Source organism: Pyrus communis, chromosome 8 (genome assembly GCF_041283825.1).
Source record: "Pyrus communis isolate YQ-2024b chromosome 8, ASM4128382v1, whole genome shotgun sequence".
NCBI lineage: Eukaryota > Viridiplantae > Streptophyta > Magnoliopsida > Rosales > Rosaceae > Pyrus > Pyrus communis.
Window position 1 is genome coordinate 5,267,066 of NC_142572.1, and position 23,496 is coordinate 5,290,561.

General features: G+C 37.9%; 2 pseudogenes across 1 annotated transcript; both read right to left on the minus strand.

Moving 5' to 3' along the window:
- Positions 1-2,331: 2,331 nt before the first annotated feature.
- On the minus strand, positions 2,332-3,300 carry LOC148694644 (uncharacterized; annotated as a pseudogene).
- A 4,071-nt stretch (positions 3,301-7,371) lies between these two features.
- LOC137717135 ((R)-mandelonitrile beta-glucosyltransferase-like) lies at positions 7,372-9,178 on the minus strand (annotated as a pseudogene). The gene is made up of 2 exons (XR_015965064.1): positions 8,608-9,178; positions 7,372-8,447 (listed from the first exon to the last, which is right to left on the minus strand). The product of XR_015965064.1 is annotated as a (R)-mandelonitrile beta-glucosyltransferase-like (transcript).
- Between the last annotated feature and the right edge of the window lie 14,318 nt (positions 9,179-23,496).

Sequence of the window (23,496 nt, forward strand, 5' to 3'; positions counted from 1 at the left end):
CTTGTAGCCAACCGGCTTCACATGTGGAGGAGTAGGAGCCATAGGTCCAAACACCTTACGTTTCACAAGCGAATCGAGTTCGACTTGGATTGCTTGTTTCCAGTTTGACCAATCAGTTCTACATCGACATTCATCAACGGAACGCGGTTTAATGTCATCGCTCAACATGATCTCAGTAGGTATTGCAAATGCTAATGCATCATCAACAATTCTACGCCACATATCATCTAAGCTAGCATAATAGACCGACAACTCACGATTCTCAAGATGAGGATTCGTCTCTTCAAGGACGCTTCCATAATCTAGAATTTCCTCATGAGTTGGGCAAAATGAGTAAGCGATAACCGGATTCACGGTAAGCTATTCAGGACCTTGTGCCATGGTTTTCCTCTTCTGGGGGTGTGAATCTTTTGAACCAAGGGGTCTGCCATGTTTTTGTGTAGGGGCAGATGATTGGCTAGCCACTAATGTATGTGGATCACCAAGACTAGCGTCCCAGGCTTCCAGGATGGTAGTTTGTCGTACATTTGGTACATTCATCTTTGCAGGTGTATTCGCAGCTGGAACATGTGATCTTGTCACGCACGCTAGATCAATGAAAGCATCTGGTATGCTCTGAGCTATGCTCTAAAGATCTAATATACGCTACATTTCAGTTTCAGATTGAGCAGTGCCGGGATCTAAACGAGACAAAGTGGGAGTCGTCCACGATAATTCGCGTTGTTCTTCAGGAATGTTGGTGTTCTTATCTCCCCCTAACGACGTGAAGACTATCTCATACAAGTGACAATCCACGAAACGAGCAGTAAACAGATCGCCTGTAAAAGGTTCTAAGTAACGAATAATCGAAGGAGAATCATATCCTACATAGATTCCTATCCTTCGATGAGGCCCCATTTTTGTACGTAAGGGTGGCGAGATCGGCATATATACCGCACAACTAAATAGACGCAAATGCAATATGTCAGGTTCGTATCCAGTAACCAACTAAAGGCACTAAATGGTTGTGCTGCAACAGGCCTCAAGCGGACCAACTTTGTTGCGTGCAATATTGCATGACCCCAAGCAGTGATCGAAAGCTTGGTACGTATGACCAATGATCGAGCAATCATTTGTAAGTGCTTAATGAAAGCCTCTGCCAAGCCATTATGGGTGTGAACATGGGGTACAAGATGTTCAACTTTAACCCCAACCAACATGCCATGTCATCAGAAGTTTTAGATGTGAATTCTCCACCATTATCCAATCGAATAGATTTGATCGGATAATTAGGGTGGTGAGCCCTGAGCTTGATAACTTGAGCCAATAGTTTGGAGAGTGCAGCATTCCTTATGGACAATAAACACACGTGCGACCAACGTGTGGAAGCGTCAACCAAAACCATAAAGTATGTAAATGGTCCGCAGAGAGGGTGAATCAGTCACAAATGTCCCCCTGAATCCATTGTAGAAAAATGGGAGGATACAAATGAATCTTGTCATAAGAAGGCTTAGTAATAAGCTTTCCCATCGAACATGTTTGACATGCGATTCCTTGGGTCAAACCTAATCTTCGGGTCAGTGGATGCCCGTGTGAAGATTTGAGGATATGGCGCATCGCTATTCATCTAGGATGTCCCAAACGATCATACCAAAGTGTAATTTCGTGCGTGTTCCCAGTAGTAGGGCCGGTCACATAGTGGCATTCAATGGGGTGTATGGTCGTAGTATACAGACCACTCGAGGTACGCTCCATCTTCTCTAGAATATGTTTTTGGCCATATTCGTAAGAAGTTATGCACTGAAATTCAACTCCGTTTTCTACGTGGGTTTTAGTGTGGTAATTGTTATCTGTAATGTCCTTGAAATTTAACAACGTTCTTTCGGAACGTGGAGAATAGAGTGCCTCATAACTAGTCAAGATTGTACCACTAGACAACATTATACGTGCCTTACCGTATCCTTTTATCAGGTTGGATGGGCCTGAGAGGGTTGTCAAAGGTGCATTCTTAGGTATGAAGTTAGTGAAATAGACATGTTCATGCAAAACTGTGTGCATGGTTGCATTATCTGCCAGCCAACTAACTTTCCCATTAGTCATACCTAGAATGAAGAATTAATTTGAATCGGTCACATGCATAAAAATTTATAAAAAAAAAATATCAATTCAAAATAATTTCATTTATTCAAGGATTAAAAAACTTAATATCCAAAACAAATCACCAACTAATAATCCAAACATAAAGGAAAATTGTTCAAAAATCAACTAAAAACAAAGGAGGGGTTTAACCACTAGGTGGAATTTGGCCCCAGTTGTCTTATTTCAACTAAAAATAAGTCTATGTCTAAGATTCTAATCTTTTATAGGGGTGGTATCCGCCTGAAAATCAAAAACCTCAATCTTTGTAGTCTCCGGTTTGTCCACTTGCATGAAGTTTGATTCAAACTTCTTACGACGAGAATGATATTGATTTATAACCTTCTTGGGAGCTCGGCAAACACGGGACCAATGGTCCTTTGAACCAAAGCGATAACACATGTCCACATCTATGGTTTCACGTGCTTTGCCCTTATTCTTGAAGTTCGGGGCATTGGGAGCGAGGTTTGGGTGCTTTTGGGCTTTGTTTCCTCCCTTAGATGGGCCTTGACGCTGTTGACCTTGGTGGGATGGCTTTTGGCTGCCCTTACCACTCTTCTTTTGGTGTTTTGGGTGTTGGTTGGTGCTATAATGTGCTTCAGGCACAGCAGTCTCCCCGGTAGGTCAAGCTTGATGATTATTCAATGGTTCTGCTTTTCAGCAAGAGGTAAAATAAAGATCAAATCTGAGAACTTAGTGAACTTCTGAGCTCCATATTGTTGCTGCAAGACAATATTAGAAGTAGAGAAGGTCAAATAGGTCTTCTCCAGGTGATCCTCTTCAGTCAAAGTTTCATTGCAAAACTTGAGAAGTGATCGGATTCGACAAACTTCAAAATTATATTCATTCATAGACTTAAAGTCTTGGAAACGCAAGCCAGTCGTGTCTTACTTTAGGCAAAAATATGTCCTTTTGGTGATCAAAACGATCAGCCAAAACGACCAATAATGCACGTGGATCCTCCTCAGCAAGATATTCAGTTTGTAGAGCGTCATGAATATGTCTTCGGATGAAGATCATAGTAATGGCTTTTTCAGCTTCGCCAACAGGCTCGTCCGTTGCTTCTTTAATAGCAGGACGCAAGTTCTTTGCTGTGAGGTGGAACTTCACATCTTGGACCCACTTGAGGTAGTTCCTTCCAGAGACCTCCAAAGCGGTAAAGTCGAGTTTGTTCAAATTCGACATGTTCCTATCACAAAATAGATGGACAAGATGTGGTTAGTGTAATGGAGAAAAATCAATCCATTCACGTAGAAGTAGAACATACAGGTTCTAATAGACATGATTTGGTTTATTCTTGCATGAAAAACTTTGGGTTCTCATGGGTGATGTTTTTAATTGAAAAACTTCAGGTTTTCAAACAAGGCATGTATGTAAGAAACTTTAGGTTTCAAAATAATTATGAACTTCAGGTTCATATATTCCTACAGGCAAACACAAATATATATGCAAACAAATATGCACCAAGAATATGCAAAAATATAAAATTTAGGTTTACAATTATAATTGAATTATAATTATTTGGACTTCCGGCCAAATTAAAGTGTGGGTGAAAAGATATAAAACCCATTGGGCCTAAAATAATTAGGCGAATAAAACTTGGGGCCCAAAAGAAAAAATAAGCTCACGGATGGCTTAAAAAAAATTGGTCTGTGCTACCTAGGCCCAAAAATTGGGCTAGTGGTCTCGGGTGTGGTTGCAGGTCTATGGGGAAAGGTGCCAACGGTATGGGCCATTGCAGGTGAGCCCAAAAGCCTTTTTTTTTTTTATGTGGGCCAAGAGATGGAGCCTAATTGGGCTCGAGTCATACATCCCAGCCATGTTGGGTGTGCGATGTTGAGGAAGAACGCCAGGTTTGGTCGACGGTGTTGCGTCAGGTGGTCGGCGTTGGGAGAATGATGCTTGGGACGAGTCCGTGGGTCATCAAAAACCTCAAATATGAACGGAGATTTGAAAAAAATCTCGACATTCATTGTAAAACCCTAGAATTTTGAATCGGGTTTTTCAAAGAAAATCGATGAGATTCAATTGAATCTCGGTCAATTGATGTCGAAGACGAGCTTCAGGCTGTCAAACATGGTGACCTGAGGTGTGAGGATGGGTTGCAAGCCATCCTTGGATGGTGGAGACGCTGTGGTGGGCATCAGGGTGTGTTGGGTTTCAACCTGGAGCCTACGGCTCTGGCTTGGGGACTCGATGTAGGCTGCAGGCTTGGCGAGGGAATGGGTTGGGCCATCACAGGCTGCTGGCCTAGTGGCTTGCGGCCTTGCATGGTGCGAGTGCATGGGGTTCGAAGAACCCTAGGTTTCTCGATTCCTGTTTGTTTATTTGTTTGTTTTTTTTTTCTCAATCCAATTATATGCATATAAATAATTTAATGTAATTCATGTATAATTTAATTGATGCATATATATATATATATATATATTTGATGCAATTCATAACCGATATCAAATTCACATAATTCAATAATTATGATTATGAGGCATACACAATTTATGTAGAATCTAAAATTCGTAAAACGTAAAGTTGAGTCATGCATCATGGTGAATGTTCATGCTATCAGGGTTGCAAAAATATCGAGATAAAAACCGTTGTTTTGAAAGAACCTGATTGCGTAATGATATGGATGAACTGGTTTGATGCAGAAAAATTCTTCAACGTCAAATTCCTAAACGCAGCTGTAGGAGCGTGCTGATAACGTGTTGTGGTCTATTTTATCTAACAAAGAGAGAGAGGGCCAGGGGCAAGGAGAAGAGAGAGATGTGTTTGTAGAATTGTAGGGGAATGTGTGTGTTGTTATCTCTCGTTCATTGTGCCTTTATTTATAGCAATGAAAGGGAGAGAAGATATTCCTTCATCCCCAAGGAATACAAGATACAATACGAAAGGATAACTATAATTAAATCTAATCTAAGATTTATACAATAACACTTAAACTAGGAATGTTTACAACAAATATTTTACTTTAAACCCCTTAAATCAAGTGAAACACGTAAACACTTACTAATTGAGGTGGATTGAGCTAAGCCAATTCATTACAACTACTAATTATTTTCCCTCCAAAATCTCATTTGGGCTATAGCCCATAGCTTCTCAAGATTCGTCCTTGCTTTTACATGCAAGCGGCCCATCCATCACTTTACTCTGAATTTTTTCGAGTCACATGGAAAATTCGCATCATATATGCTCCTACTTTCCCCTCTCTATCTCGATTCTGACCCAATACCCAAGCCTATCTCACCTCTTGGTATTCCTATAACAAAAAATTGTGGAAATTAGTGGGTTTCTCTAGATTTTCTAAAGCCGCTGCTCCATTTCTTTTGCTTTCTCAATGGACCCTTATGCTCACTGCCCATGGTGTGGCAGTTGAATGCTACCATTTCAATTAAGAAGTGTTGAGGACCTTTTGATCGAGCAAGACACTGTGGTCTATGAGACACCTTAACTTCACGTATTGTTTCCGGCGTCAAAAACTGAAATACCTCAAAATAGATGTATTAGAAGATATTTGAGTAAGTTAACGGCTTCAAATAACAATGAATGAATAATTGTACTAACAACAAATTATGATTTGCCTAAATGATTTGCCGTGTGGGAGCTAAAAGGTCATAAGTTTGACATGAGAGAGATGAACATCCATGGTTGGTGGGTTTTGAGATGGCTGTGAAATAATAATAATGGTTGGAATTTCTGGTAAAGATCGAAATTGAAGGTTAGGTGGGGTTTGAGGCTAAGATCAAAGGAAAGGAAGAATTAAAGCTTGAGAACTAAGGGGTTTTCCATCACTTAGAGATAGCTCACCCTACTTGCTGCATGCGTTAAATCTTTTGTTATGTTTTTCATTGTTTAAGCTACTTCATACCTCTTTGGAGTAAGGAAGGGATATGAACTTCGTCTCTCACTGCCTTCCCACGCGATGCCGAAGTTGTGGGATTGGATTTTGGTACTCTTGTTTGGTTGATATTTTACATATAATTTATACCTCCTTTTCTATTATTTAGTCATGGTTTTATATTAAATTGTTGGGTTTAATGTGTGTTTGTGTGAGTTTTGTAGAAATAATTTGTAAACAAAACATGAAATTGGAGGCTTAAATTGGAGAGATCCTGAGGATTGCTAAGTTGTGCGCGTGAGCTATTTTGGATTGGTTTTAAATTTGAATGATTTGAGTTTATTGCGAGCCAACCCATTAAAGCTAAAATTTCTTAATCTATTTTGGGCTGATGCAATAAGTTCATTTTGTGTGAATTTTTAAGAGTTATTATATGTGGTGATGTGATGATTAGGTTTCCTAATTGAATTGGGCCAATACAAGTCAACTTAATTATGCAGGGGCAGCGCTGCCTTATGGATTTTTTTTTTTTTTTTTTTTTTTTTTTTTTTTTTTGGAAAAACGATATTATTTATAATAAGCTGATCATAATTTTGGTTGTTTCTTTTCATATATTCGAATTTACTTAGTTGTATTTTAAATTTACCAAGAACTAAATATTTTTTGCTAGGGCTAAGATCTAGCCTAGCTATGAATACTCGAAATTTATAATTTTGTAGTTGTCTTAATTTTTTTATTTTATTTTTTATTGTTCCATTTGAGTGTTCGTTACCATTCTTAATTCTTGCAATTAATTGGCCACTAATTGTTTGATTAGAAGAATTAGGTTGAGAAGCTTTTGGGAAGGAATGTCATGTCTTGAATGAGTGCTAGGAATGGACTAACATGATTCACTCAATTTTTTTTTTTTTTTTTTTACGGATTTTTCATAGTACACAATGGGTTTTTGTTTTTTAATGCTTGGAAGAGAATGAGTTTTTAATCAGGAATTCTTTTGGTTGAGACTGGAAGTGGATAACAAATAATTTAGGGAAAATCAATTGTCAACATGAGTAATAATTAGGGTTAATATACTGTAGATTTCGGGTTGGATTGGTTTAGTGAAATCGGTTCTTACTGTTAAACCACTTTTGCTTTGTTTTCAATTGATCGTTACCTTTATTTGCATTTAGTTTCTTTGCATATCTAATGTCATCAAAACTTTTGTTTTATTTATTTTAAATATGCAGTTATCGCGATTGGTACGTTAGATTAATCCAGTCCTTATAGACTTATAGTTGCGAGCGGATTTTCTTTGCAACGTTTGCTTAAAAAGAAAATAAAACTGTTTCAAGACCCGTATCACAAAAGTACAAACTGTAATTAATTCTTCATGCTACACGCTAAAACGATAAGAAAAACGTGAAAGAATACTTTAAACATACCTGAATGTGAATAGAATAATTATAACGATGAAACTAGAAATGGTACAAATTCATGGCAATTAACAACTAGATTCAAACTCATAAGACAATTAAGCAAACAACAAACAGCAAACAGCCATCGATTAATCATTTCACCCTACTTTTTTTTGTGATAGAAGCACCTGGTTGACCATTTTGTCGAAATCCACAAAAGATAATCCATTAGGACCACCACTGGCCTCCTTTGCCAACTTCTTCCACTCCAAGGCTTTCTTTCTCATCTCTTTGCCCTCCTCCCCGTCCATTAACTTTCTCACAAGCTCCTCCACATATTTTCTTTTTACATCACCCTCAATCTCCAACCCAATGCCCCACTCTTTGCAACTGAACCTGCAATTGGTTTGTTGTTCCGCAAAGAAGGGCCAAAAAATTATTGGCACTCCACCGCACACGCTTTCAAGAGTAGAGTTCCATCCGCTGTGCGTCAAAAACCCTCCGATAGCTGGGTTATTCAGAACTTGTTCCTGAGGACACCAACTTGCCAATAGGCTCCTATCTTTGGTCTCTTCCAAAAACTCAGGAGGAATCACAGCTGAATCCCCACCAACTAGGTCGGGCCTAATAACCCACAAAAGGTCTTCTTACAATTTGCAAGTTCCCAAACTCAATTAGCTGCTCACTTGTCATAACCGTGATGCTGCCAAAGTTGACATAAACCACAGAGTTGGGTTCTTTAGAGTGAAGCCACTCAAGGCACTCTGGTTCCTTAGTCCATAAGTTCGATCCGATCGAATTCAACTCGTTATCCGCCGGAATCTGACCGATTTGTAGATTTAGAGGTCCGATAGAGTAAACAGGCGGAAACAGAGTTGAAAGTGCATCTAAAACTTCACGTTTGAAGTCATGGAATGTGTTCACAATAATAGCTGAAGCCCTTTTTGCTCGTTCTGTCTCGACCAGGATAAAATCCAGCATTTGGTCATCGGGTTCTGTAGTTCTCATGAAACTTGGGATGTCCTTCAATCGGATGTCTTTCATGCCTGGTATCCAATCTATCACGGTATCCAAATACCCGTTTGTCAAATAGCTAGCATCTGCAAATTCAATGAAGAAAGTGTGTTAACATTATATTATTCCATGTAAAACATTTAGTGCAAGTTAAAGTTAAAATTAAAGTTATCAGAAAGAAACACAAACTAAACAGATCAAGAGAAACAAGTAGTTGGGATTTTGTTTTGGTTGATCAAAATATACCTTTAAGAGGAGTGAGACCATTTTCAATGAGATGGTGAAACTGCACATAGGCCAAGAAGCCACAAGCACTTGTTGTCCACAGAAGTACTTCGGGAATCCCTAGTTCCTGTGCTGCATCAAGAGTGAAGCTCATGATACCATCGGAAACTATGCAACTCACAGGAGGCGAATCGGGCGAAGAGTTGAGCTTGGACAGAAGCTCACTGAAGTGAGGCAAGCATGTTTTCGTAGTGGAATGACACAAGGATGGTATATCTTGCGTAACATTGGCATTTGTTGGAGGGAGCCCATCGGGAATGGTCTCGAACTGGAAAGAGGGAAGGCCGTCAAGGGAGTTGGAACCTCGGGATTTAAGGAGGCGTTTGTGGTTGAACTCTGTGTTGACAAAGGTTATGTGAAAGCCTTTAAAGTAGAGGAGTTTGGCTACGTTGAGCATAGGGTTTATGTGACCTTGAGCTGGGAACGGTATGCAAACTGCATGCGGCTTTTCTGCCAAACTAAACGAACCCATTTTCTTGAAATCAAAACACAAAAGCAAATAGAAATGAAAGAAATTGTGTGGTGGTGGTGGGAACAGAAGTGTGAATTAGGAAATTTTTATAAAGGGTCGGTTTATAAATCACATGACTAATTTTTAATTAATTTAAAAGTCCATAAATCCGGTTGGTTATAGCTTTTATGGTTGATGACAGAATGTAAAATTACAGCTGACTAATTTTTAATTAATTTAAAGTCAATAAGTCAGTAAGGGGTCTGTGTAAAAATCAGCTGACTAATTTTTAATTAATTTAAAAGTCAATAAATCCGACTTGAAATCGTGGATGACAATTGACAATTTGCAATTTGCAACCCTCTTGAACCGATTTGGAGCAGACGCGCCGTAACCGATTTCGGCTGTGAGTTGGGCTCTTCTGGGTTTCATTGGGAGGTCCAATTTTTTTTTTTTTTTTTGTTTATAATTGTATATATGTGGGTCTTTGTTATGGAATAAAAAATTTTCCATTCTACGGAAAGGATTTACCAAAAATTAAAAACAAAAAACTCAGTATTCAATTAGGGTAATCTTAGAGGACTAAATTTATAGATAAAATTTTCTAAGCTAAATGACATGTAAGTTAATGATTGAATTATTATTTAAACCTTGATAAACGTGCTCATTTTTATTGGTGACATATAATTTAGTTTGCAAATTTTGTCTACAAATTTAATCTCCTTAGATTACTCATCCAATTATTAACACGGAACCATTTCTATGTAAATATACTGATTTGGTCCAATGTATTTTAATATTTGTTATTATTATTTTTAAATATTTTTTAACATTTAAAAACAAATAACACGTCATTTTTGAATGGATCAGATCACAAAGTTAATATATTGGAGAATGAATAATTACTAATTAGTATCCAAGTATTATTCATTTATCATGCACTCAACATATTATTTCTTCATACCCTAAAAAAAACATATTATTTCTTTATTTAAATGGTTGATTGCCCTTATAGTTACGATTTTCTCCTTGAACTTATAAATATATCGCATTTAGTAGAAGAAAAAGAAACATATTATTTTTTATTTAATTCCTTCAAAATCAATGAATGCAAAAAAAAAAAAAACAAAAAAAAAATGATACTACAATACTTATCAAGAAAAACTTGTGTTGGATTTGATTTGTCATGAGATTATGCTAAGTAACACTACCAACCGCTCAAATCTCGCCACTTGATAAGATTTTAGTATAAATTTTTATAATTTGTTTATATTTAAAGTTCTAAAAATTAAGTTTCCTCTCAATTAATAAACACTTAGGGGGCGTTTGTTACACCTCTTTAGGAGGGACTGGTTTGGACTAGCTTAAATAAGACTATAATCCTGCGTTTGGTAGGTTCTTGGACTAAAATAAATGGGACTCGCCCCGACTAAGAGTCCTTCCGCCCTTTGCTAACCCTCACTATCTAATCCCAAGCTTTCCCTTGGTGTTAAGGCGGACTAGAAAAGAAACGAGGCCAACATCCCCAATCCCCAACTTTCACTCCAATCCCTCCGCGCTCCGCTTCTTCTTCTACGGCACCGTCACCATGGCCAAGCCGTGGGTCACTGCATCACCCAAGTACCCAACCCAACAATAGCATTCAACCATCCAGAAGGCAAGCAAACAATTTCCATAGAATTTTATAGAATATTTGTGAAGAAGAACAAAAGTTGAGGAAAGAAAAAGGCCCAGTACTCCGCCTTCTTCTTCTGTGCGCTATGCGGATTGAGAGGTTACTGTCCAAATCGTTGTTGTTGGTGGTGACCTACTGTCGTTGGACGGTACACCCGAGAAGCTGATCGAGAGGTTAGCGATGAAGGTTTGAGATGGGTTTTTGAAGTCTTAATTAATTTGAGAATCTGGGTTGTCTTGATTAGTAGTGTGCTCTGGGTTTGTCAAATGAGCATTGATCGTTAGCTTGCAATTTCACGAATTCAATTGGAGTTTTTCATAATTTTCTTTTATTTTTAATAGAAAATAAATTAAAATATAATAATAATAATAATAATAATTTATTGTTAGTCTAGCTTCTTAGTCCGACACTGTACCAAAAACTTCATTAAGCTAGTCCAGCTTAGTCTAGTCTAAACCAGTCCAGCTTAGTCCCTGAAACTCGTCCAGGCCGAGATAATCCGGTGCAACAAATGCATCCTTAAATTTATCTAACCACTCATCATTTTTCCCCTGTCTTTTCCATTCTTTTTTCTTTTTCCTACACTGTGTGTCAGCCTTTCAACCCTAGTGGGTTTTTGGTTTCTCGTAAAAAAGAAATCCGCAAAGAAAATGAAAAAGAAAAACCATTCAAGCATCAGTTGAAAAAGAATCGAAATATTCTCTACCTTCCAAACTCATCACATTTAATACAATATCTATACCAACACGATCCTCTACGAATCTTTGTAAGGTTTCTGGGAATCTGTGAATCATGTTCGTTTATCATACATCGTGCGATCAATTTTCGTTAGGTACTATTTGGGTTCACTTTTAAATAAATTTAAAAAAAAATGATTTCTAACCACATGATGTACGATGAACGGATACGATTCACAGATTTATAACATCTTCACAAAGAGGATCTAGAGAGGATCGAGATTTGTATCTATATACCGTATGAAATAATTGATTGGATAAATGTTGATATGACATATTGCAATTTCACATGGTTGGGGACCGGTGAAATAATAGATTGAAATGAGAGAACTTGCAATTGTTAGTGTTCCATCGTTTTTGTGCAGTTTTTCTCTTGAGAGCAGAGAGAAAAATACAGTAGAATGTCGATAATTTACTACTGATAAATTCATAATTTTGATTAAATAATATTTTGGCCAATCCTAACTTGGGGATAACATGCTAAATTTATAGTTCGCTAAATTTCATGATAATACATTATAGAAAATTCATATAGGTCCCACATAGTATACCAAGAGGTATTTGCCGATTTTCCCCGAACTTGTAATAGAATACCAATTTTCCCCTGAACTTTAATTTTGGCTGATTACCCTTGAACTTTTATAATTGGCCAGTTTCTCTCCTAAACATTAATTTTAGCCAATTAACCCTTGAACTTTTATAATTAGCCAATTTTCGCTGAACTTGTAAGGCCATCTCCAACCGAAGGAGGGCCAGATGGATCGTTTTAGCCCTATAGCCCTCCAAGAAATTAATATTTTAATGAACAATGACATGCCATATTTCTTACCATCTCCAACCGAGGGGCCAAAGTGTCACATCTTGGCCTAGGCCCCATCAAATTCCCGGCTCGACTCACCGTAGCACGATATTGTCCGCTTTGGGCCCCGACCACGCCCTCGCGGTTTTATTTCTGGGAACTCACACAAGAACTTTCCAGTAGGTCACCCATCCTAGGAATGCTCTTACCCGAACTCGCTTAACTTCGGAGTTCTGATGGAACCCGAAGCCAGTGAGCTCTTAAAAGGCCTTGTGCTAGGTAGAGATGAGAATACACATATAAGGCTTATAAGATCCACTCCCCTAGGCGATGTGGGATGTTACAATCCACCCCTCTTAGGGGCTCGATGCTCTCGTCAGCACACTTTTGGCCAGAGATTAGCTCTGATACCAAATTGTCACATCTTGACTCGAGCCTCCACCAAATCCCAGCCTCGAGTCCATCATAGCACGATACTGTCTGCTTTGGGCCTTGACCACGCCCTCATGGTTTTGTTTCTAGGAGCTCACACGAGAACTTCCCAGGGAGTCACCCATCCTGGTAATGCTCTCGCCCAAACTCGTTTAACTTCAGAGTTCCGATGGAATCCGAAGCTAGTGAGCTCGCAAAAGGCCTCGTGTTAGGTATAGATGGGAATATACATATAAGGCTTAATGATCCACTCCCCTGTGCAATGTGGGATGTTACAATCCACCCCCCTGAGGGCCCCGACGTCCTCGTCGACACATTTCAGGCCATGGATTGGTTTTCATACCAAATTGTCACATCCTAGCTCGGGCCCCCACCAAATCCTGGGCTCGACTCCACCGTAGCACGATATTGTCTGCTTTGGGCCCTGACCATGCCCTTACGGTTTTGTTTCGGGGAACTCACACAAGAACTTCCCAGTGGGTCACCCATCCTGGGAATGCTCTCGCCCGAACTTGCTTAACTTTGGAATTCCGATTGAAACCGAAGCTAGTGAGCTCCCAAAAGGCCTCGTGCTAGGTAGAGATGAGAATATACATATAAGGCTTACAAGATCTACTCCCCTAGGTGATGTGGGATGTTACACAAAGGGTCATAGGACAAACATAATTTATTATTTAAATTTAGAGACTACATCAACTTAAATTTAAAGTCTATAATTATCATCGTCATCATCATCTGCCATTGTTGGAAGAGGTAAGAAATGATGTAGGAGAGAAATGGTGTAAGATAGTACGGAATGGTGAAAATAATGAGAGAAATTGTGTAGGAAAGGCTTAGCTATTTATAGGAAAAAAATAGGAAATTTTCAAATCCAACAGCTAGCTGATGTCAGCGTGACTCAATCATTGATTTGACTATAAGATCTTTCTAGAATATGACTTAATCATTGTATGTTTGTTCTTGAAATTGATGTCACCTTGGATCTCATCTTTAACTTTTCTTAACATAATAAGAAGTTTTGGTGTGCTACTTGGATTATCTTTGTTAACTCACTTATAAGCAGTGTTCTAAAAAGCGCTCTAAGCGGCTGCCTAGGCGTTAGGCGCTGACCAGCTGCCACTTGTAGGCCAGAATCAACAACCAATTAGGCGGAGCTTAGACGGATGTTAGGTGGAAGCAGAGCAACCTAGGCAATTGATGCGGAACCTAGGCGGCTCACAAGTCAGTTAGAAGACCACCATCGACAAGAAGGCATTGAGGCAAGTGGATGTGGAGGCTGCGTGACCTGTCGCCCGCCACTCATAACCTATACCTTCACAACCTGTGCCCACACACCCAACATCAATCGATGACTCACAATCCATGTCTATAATAATATTTGAAATTCTAAAAATTGGAAAAAAATAATAATAAAAGAAACAAAAACAAAAAGATTAAGGAATGCATTGAATTCCATTATTCTATTTAGGATCAACAATCATTGTAAAAAGCCAAAAATTAAACTTTACAATAAGGGTTTTATCACATGTAGTCCCTTAAATTGACCCATAAGATGGTTCCTGAAAATAAAAATTAATAAATGTAATCCTTGAATATGGGTAGCAAATGAATTTAGTCACTTCGTTATAATTTCGTTAATTTTTTTTTGTTAGTGTGTTAATGTGATACATATATAGATCCACACATCCATTAAGTAATGCTACAACAATACATAAAAAATAAAAAAAAGAACAAAGACCACGATTGATTCGATTGCAGAACCATCTGATTATCGAGACCTGGGCCTCTTTGCCAATTCTCTTGCCATCTCTCCCACCCGAAGCCACCATCTTTCCCACCACACTCGACCCCTGACATTGTTGAATAAGAACTGATAGAACAGCCATGGGTATAACTCATGTGCATTGATTTTTGACCAACTCTAATAGTTGAGGTTATAACTTATAACTTAAATTTTTAATTCAGAAAATTTAGGTTCTAATTAAAAAATTTCTTTTCTCTTTTAATGGGTTTGATCTAAAATTTTAACCTGAAATTATTAAGAATAATAGATGGTAAGAATAACATTGTTGTTAAAAAATAAATTAAAAGTTGGGTGACCTCGCGCCTAATTGGCTGTTAGATGGTTGACTTAGGTCTGGTTTAGTACTGAGGTGATTCTGAAAAAAGCTGGTATCAAAAAAAGCTGGGAGCTGTTTTTGTGTTTGGTAAACATTCAGCTTCAGCTTTTTTTTCACAGTTTTGAGTAAAAAAAACCAAAAACAAGAAGCTGCAAAACCCAGCTTTGAAAAACTGGTTTTTTTTTCACATTTGTTTTACATAAAAGTTTACCAAACACTATAATACTGCTTTTTTTTCTTTTCAAAAGCACTTTTACAAAAAAGTTTACCAAACATTCTGTTGCTTTATTTCACAGCTGCTTATTCTCACAGCACAGTAGAAGCAGCTTTTTTTCAAAGCACAGCAATACCAAACCAGACGATGCAGACAATACCAAACCAGACGATGCAGAAGCGGCTCTTGTATGGTCATGCACAGAGAAAAAAATGCAGACGATGCAGATCCATGTTTAATAGATTTGTGGGTCCACAATGTGCCACATCAGCGTACTCAGAAAATTTGATGGAATTTTAACGGAATGATCACATTAATTTGTGACACTTACATTCAGAGATTATATTGACCATTTTTATTTTTAGGGATCGTCTTGATGACATGAGTCAATTTTAGAAAAGATAGCGCAATTCACACACCTCTTTTTTACTTCTTACACATTCTTGTTAGTTTTTGTCCATTGATTTTTTTCAATTCATTCGATCTGACAGTCAAAAATTGAGAAGAGTGTGCGAGGTAAAAATAGATGTAATGATAACATTACCCTTTTAGGAACTACTTGTGAATGGTGATAGAAACCCTTATAATAAATTAAGGGTACACATAAATGACACACCCCGATCGAGATCAGGGCATGCTGACCGTCACGTGGAAGTGACCATGTGCACAGTGCGGAAGCTAATAAAATAATAATAAAAATAGTACGAATAAATAAAAACCAGCTTTACACAAAGTAATAACAAACATGTGCAAGCGTAAGTGTGAACACAAAGTTCAGAGCACGAAGACCTAATGCAGTCCGGGAGAAAACGACACTACAAAAGCACACCCGAAGGTGGTCCTACACTGGTATTAGTCTGTCAGATATGCCGGGAAAATCCTCAGGGAAGCCACCAAAAGTGCTAGCCAACTAGAACCTGGAGGGGCGCAAAACCAAAAGTGTGAGTGGGCAAAAACAAAGCTTTTCAAAAACCATTTCATAAACAAGTTCTAACCCCTCGCCGTAAAACCTGTATACTTCCCAGAAAATATAATATACATATATAAATCATGCTTGGAAAATATGCTATGCCAAAACCTCGAAGTAAAATGCAAGTGCTCAGGTAATATCACATCAATGCCATATAATCTGTCAGCCGGAGTTACCTAACGTGACCTGTACGGCTGAATCTAGAGCTCAAATCTCCATCTCACTAACTATACCTGCACACGAGTCGGAACCACCTAAAGTGGTCTGTACGACAAGCCTGGGTGTAATATAAGTACGCTCAAGTGCTACGATCATGTGAAGGCTGGGCGAATAATCGTGGGTCACCTACGAGTCGGAACCACCTAAAGTGGTATGTACGACAGGACTGTGCACCTAACTTGGATCCAAGATGAGTGTGTGGTGTGGGAGGTGAACATCACGTGAAGGACTGTGCCCAACTCTGGGCGGGAGCACTAACTCCGGGGGTGCAGGTTATGAGCTCTCTATGTGCATATCAAATCACTACTGAATGTAAACATAAATCATAACTCACCTGTGCGTCCACAGCACCAATACACACACAGATATATATATATATATATATATATATATATATATAAATATATATATATATATATGCAACTAACAATGCATAACAAACGGCAACATAATGCATGGCATATAAACGAATAAACGTTTCATTTCACTTTATGGGAAAAGTATAAGTATATAGGTATATACGGAAAACCAAAAGCCCACTCACTGGTATGTAGAAGGGTCGTAACCCCCTTGCCTCGAGTGACCGCGCTCGTCCTCGGGATAGGTCTCACCTATATGCGAAACAACTATAAAAACGTTAATTTTAAAACACATAACCAACCTTATGAAATAACTTCTCATACAATGCTCAAATGGGGTGTATGAATACACCAACGTGATCTACTCAACCTCAGGAACATCCCCATATTTTTAGAAAAAATTTTCACCGTCGCACGCGCCCCCATGCGCCGGCCAAGGCACGGCCACACGCACTGGCCACGCGCAGGCATATGCCTGGCACGCTGACAGCGTCAGTTAACGCCGTCAGAAATATTCCGTTAACTTTAACGGATTCTCTTAACGCCGTTAGGAATATTCCGTCCAAACTGACGGAATATTCCGTCGTCTTCTCCGGCGAGGCTCCGATGCCGTCGCCGGCGCCGGAAAATCGTAAAACCTTCAAACCTTCATATCTTCTTCATTTTTAAACCAAATTTCACAAAATTGGTACCAAAATGAAGCTTACAACGAGAGTAACAAATCCATACCACTTTCAAGTGCTAAAATCCAGGGAATCTCGCCGGGAAAACACCACCAACTCCGGCCAACCTTGTAACTCACGATCCCGACGTCCAAAACCTTCAAATGAACCACCCCGAGCCTCCTAAGGACCTCACCAAGCTTCCTACAAGTTTGAAATTCCCAAAAACACAAGAATTAACGTGTGTATGAACAGTGACAAAAATCGGGTATCCCGAGTTCGACGTGAAAACGAAGGTATCCTTACCTGAAATGGGTATGGTTGAACTTCTACAGACCTCACGAGCATGAATATATACTTTGTTTCTTCGATCAGTGAAGATTTGGGGAGTTTTGGGGTGTGTCCGTACAATGGGAATGGAAATGGGAGAGGGAAATGGCTTGGGACAGGGTGCAGGGCAGGGAAAGGGTGAGTGTGTGTGGTCCACAACCAGCCCAAACCAAGCTAAAAAACAACCACACAACGAAAATTCACACTAGGGGCAAAATCGTCCTTTCACACTTACGGTTTAAAAAAAAAAAATTTTAGAATGGGCTGTCACATAAATGAATATAAATAAATTAATTATTTTCCATATTATGGAGGCTCTTTTGGATTATAGCATAACATTGCTTTATTTTTGAATTTTAGGTTGAACAATACAATAATAAGTAGGTAACTAGAAAAGTATACATATGTTATATATAAATTTAATTTAAATAAAAAAATCTGCCTAGTCTTTCGCCTAGACCTCTTGATGTTAGGCCCCTCCTTGCCGCCTGACTAACATCTGGCGACTTTTAGAACATTGCTTGCAAGTCAAATTTTTGTAAAATACCCACAGTTGTAATTGTTTTTAGTGCTACCTGAATTATCTTTGTTGTATGTGCACAATACTTTCCGTATATTATCCATCATTGCTGATTTCTCTACACCCTTAAGATAAGCCATTATTGCATACATAATGTGTAAAAAACTCCCCGTCTGAAATATATCAACCATTACTACACAATGTTATTGGCATTTCCAATCCCTCATCGTATCCTGCACTAAATAATAAGGTACGTCTGATGTGAATCAGGCAAGGAGGTGCATGGCAAGTTCACTAGATGGGCTTTTGCGTATACGTCGCAACAATTTACTAGTTTGGTACATATTATTAGTTAATTAGTCACAAAGGCGGATCATTAATTAATACATAAATTGTTATCGACTTTGCTTGTATCAGCGAAAAATAACTTTGATTGTATCAGCACGTGTGGGAGTGGGAGGACCAAATAGTGAAGGTTTTGGAGGCAGATTCTCTACTCTCCAACTTTTTATGTATTTCTGTGTCTTCCTGTTTGTGTAGTCAGGATTAAACAATGTCAACATTTTATATTACTATTCCTTTTTGTCTTATTATTTTTATAAAAAAAATTATAAAATATTAACGTAACTTAACAGTGATCACACAAAACAGAAAGACATGGAAGAGTACGGAAGTGAGAAGACATAGAATCTACCTCCGAAGGTTTTGCGTCCTTTTGTTGACCCAACCGTGCTTTCAAGACATCAACTGACGTTTGGCATGAAGTATTGTTCAAATAATAAAAAAGTAAAACGTGTCAAAATTTCGTCTCCATTTAGATACTACTGACGTGCGGGCTGAGTAAAAGTAAACAAAATTATACAATTCTCACGATTTGGACTGATGCGGTTTTAAGTGAAACCGAAATTGAAATTGAAATTTTTTGTGGTTCAGTTTGTTGGAGAACAATTCAGAAATAAACAAAAATAACATAAATAAACAGAACTTGAAATTCTAATATTTTATTTACCAAATATACTTGATGTGCATAATGAAATTATACAATAAATACATAAACTAATATAAAATATCAATGATACTAACTTGATCACAGAAGGTAGAGGCTAGCGTAAAAGCTATGTCCTTCGAACAGTATTTTCGTCCCACTCTTGTGCTTGTGGTTCTACAACGTCTGCTCGACTAGGATACAACTACCTAATTCTACAACTCGCACTGGATTATAGAACTCTAGCGAATTGCTTTGTGTGTTTACTCTCTGGAAATTTTGTACGAAAGATAAGGAGGAAGAAAAGATGATTCTCACTTGGATACTGTGATTGTAGATATATAGGCTGTTTCACACCCTTTCAAATACCTATTCAGTGTATTTGAAAGTACACAACTCTTTCTAATAGCTGTGTCTTTTAATCAAACCGTACAACTCTTTCTAATAGCTGTGTCTTTTAATCAAAATTAATTAATAAATTAATTAAAAAACTTAATCCGAAAATTAAAATTAATGAATCTGATTAATTTTAAATTCCAAGGCCCCAAGTGCCCCAAGGCCCAAGGCCCTTGTCTTGATTAATTAATATTACTAAGAAAAGGGAATAAGCCTATATAAAGGCTTGTGAAAAAAATATTATTGACCAATGTGGGACAAGAGGGTCTCAAACTCCAACAATACCCCACATTTGAGACGACTCTTTGGTCCTAGACACACTAAGATACGAGAGTAAACAATAGTTGTGACATACATCAGGAGAGGTGTTTTTTGGACTTGAACCTACCTTAGTATATACTTATCGGATTTACTAGATGACGCAGTGAATATAAAATCTTGAACTGTTCATCTCCACAGTAAACCAAGACAATAAGCAAAACATATGCCACATTTACAACTGAACAAATCCTGGATTCATGAGAGCTTTAGAGACTGTAGCCATGTAATTCTCATAAATGCGACCCCACATTTACTCTCATATAGGTGATATTGATTAAGAATAGGCTGCTACTATTCCACTTGATTTACAAGTATCAATATCATTAAACTAATGTATCCTACATCATCAGCAGTCATCACACTTCTTCCATCATAAGAATGGGTATGTAAGTGTGTTTCTTCTTGAATCTAGCCAAACCAGTTTGCCTATTGAACCTAGACCATGGGATCTCCAATCAACTAGGTTAGGTTTCCGTTTAGCAATTTCATTTTACTCTATTGGCTTTAAACCCATTCCCCTCGATGTATGCTTAACTTGCTCTCTAGACAAACCTTTAGTAAGCGGATCTGCAATATTATCTTTTGACTTAACATAGTCAATAGAAATTACACCACTAGAGAGCCATTGCTTTATCGTATTATGTCTTCGTCTAATTTGTCTAGACTTCCCATTGTATACATTATTTTTAGCTCGATATTGTGCAGCTAAACTATCACAATGTATACATATTGCCGTTACAGGTTTAGGCCATATGGGAACATCCTCCAAAAAATCTCTTAGCCACTCAGCTTCTCCTCCAGACATATCGAGAGCGATAAATTCCGATTCCATAGTTGATCGGGCTATGCATGTTTGTTTAGAAGATTTCCAAGATATTGCTGCTCCTCCCAAAGTAAATACATATCCACTTGTGGATTTTGTATCATTACTATCCGATATCCAATTCGCATCAGTAAATCCTTCAAGCAGGAGGGTACCTTGTATAATGCAATCCATAATTCATTGTATGCTTTAACTATCTCAATACTCGAATTAAAGCTTCCCAATGATCATGTCCAGGATTGCATGTATATCTACTCAGTCTACTCACTGAGTATGCTATATCAGGCCTTGTACAGTTCATAATGTACATAAGACTTCTAATAACTTGTGAGTATTCACGTTGAGATATAGCATCACCTCTATTTTTCTTAAGTTTGCTATTGGCATCAAAAGGAGTAATTGCATCTTTACTTTCCAAATGACCATATTTTCTAAGTGTAGCTTCTATATAATGGGACTGTGTAAGAATATATCCTTCTTGGTTTCTTTTTATTTTTACACCAAGAATCACATCAGCTAGTCCAAGATCTTTCATATCTTTCAATATCTTCTTGGTCCAATTTATTATCTCTTTGTTAGTTCTCATTATAAGCATATCATCTACATATAAACACAACATAATGCAAGCATTATTTTGATTTTTTGTGTAGACACACTTATCACACTCGTTTATCTTAAAACCGTGTGTTATCATAATATGGTCAAATTTTTCATGCCATTGCTTTGGAGCTTGTTTAAGCCCATATAGTGATTTCACAAGTTTACAAACTTTGTGTTCTTGACCTTTAACCACAAACCCCTCGGGTTGTTCCATATATATTTCCTCATCTAAGTCTCCATTTAAGAATGCAGTCTTTACATCCATTTGATGTATTTCCATGTTATGGAGTGTAGCTATAGCAATCAACAGTCTTATTGACGTAATTCTCGATACAGGCGAGTATGTATCAAAGAAATCCAAACCATGTTTTTGACGGTATCCTTTAGCTACCAAACGAGCCTTATATTTGTCAATCGTACCATCAGGTTTTAATTTCTTCTTAAAGATCCATTTGTACCCAATTGGCTTATTGCCAGGGGGCAAATCGACCAATTCCCATGTATGATTTTGCATAATGGAATCTATCTCACTATTAACTGCATCCTTCCAAAATGGAGCTTCAAGAGTGGACATGGCCTCCTTGAATGATCAAGGTTCTGTCTCGGTTAATAAGGTCACAAAATCAGGCCCAAAGTCCTTTCGAATTTTTGTCCTTTTACTCCTTCTAGGTTCAAGTTCTTCTTCTTCTTGAACTCTAGACGAGGATGAACCATCATCATGTTCTATAGGTTCGTCATTAACCTCAGATACATCATCATGTAATCTCTTTTTCAATAAATTAGAGTTGCCTATTTTGTATGGAAATATATCCTCAAAAAATATTGCATTTATAGATTCTATAATAGCATTGACATGTATATCACTGACTTCGGAATGAAAAACTAAGAATCTATAAGCTGAACTATTAGATGCAAAACCAATAAAAACACAATCTATAGTTTTAGGCCCTAATTTTGTTCTCTTTGGCAATGGGACTTGTACTTTTGCTAGGCAACCCCACACTTTAAGCAATTTAAACGTTGGGGTTCTTCCTTTCCATAATTCATATGGTGACTCCTTTCTCGTTTTAGGTGGAATTCGATTCAAAATTTTATTTGCAGTAAGTAAAGCTTCACCCCACAAATTGTGTGGAAGCCCAAAGCTATTTAACATATAATTGATCATGTCTTTGAAAGTCCTATTTTTCCGTTCGGCAACACCGTTTTGTTGCGGTGTATAAGGGGCTGTTGTTTGATGAATTATGCCATATGTGGCACAAAATTCAGCAAAGGCATGGGACTCATATTCTCCTCCCCTATCAGACCTTAAGACTTTAATCTTCTTGTTAAGTTGATTCTCAACTTCTGCCTTATATGTCTTAAACATATCCAAGGTCTCATCTTTACTATGAAGTAAATAAACATAACAATACTTACTGAAATCATCTATAAATGTTACATAATAGTTCTTTCCACCACGAGTTGGATATGATCTAAAATCACACAAGCCACTATGAATTAAATCTAATAAATCATTGGACTTTTCATGCACGGATTTAAAGCTTTGACTTGCGAATTTCGATTCTGTACAAGTCTCACATTTAACATTATCTAGATAATCAATTTTGGGCAGCAACCCTAAGTTATGCATTCTAAAAAGTGAACGAAAATTTACATGTCCTAACCTAGAGTGCCATAAATTAGAAGACTCAACAATATAAGCAGAAGCATTATTTATTTCATTCATAGCATTAACAAGTACATTTAGTTTAAATAATCCATCAGCAAGGTAACCCTTCCCTACAAACATTCCCGCTTTAGTTAGTACAAACTTATTAGACTCAAAAACTAGTTTGAATCCTTTATTACTAAGGATAGGACCAGAAACAAGATTCTTCCTTATATCGGGGACATACAGCACGTCAAGGAGGGTTAATTCCTTTCCAGAAGTGAATTTCAGAACACATTTCCCTATTCCAGCCACAACAGATGCAGATGCATTTCCCATAAACAGCTGCTCGTTTCCTTCGTTTTTCTGGTACGAAGAGAACATATTTCTGTCACCACACACATGGCGAGTTGCACCGGTATCTATCCACCAATCAACGTGATCAGACACAAGGTTGATTTCAGAAATCATTGCAGCTAAGGCATCCACATTGTTTTCAATCAGGTTTGCGCGGTTGTTGTTGCCTTGATTTCCAGGACGTTGATCCCTTTGATGGCGACATTCTTGAGCCCTATGGCCTTGCTTTCCA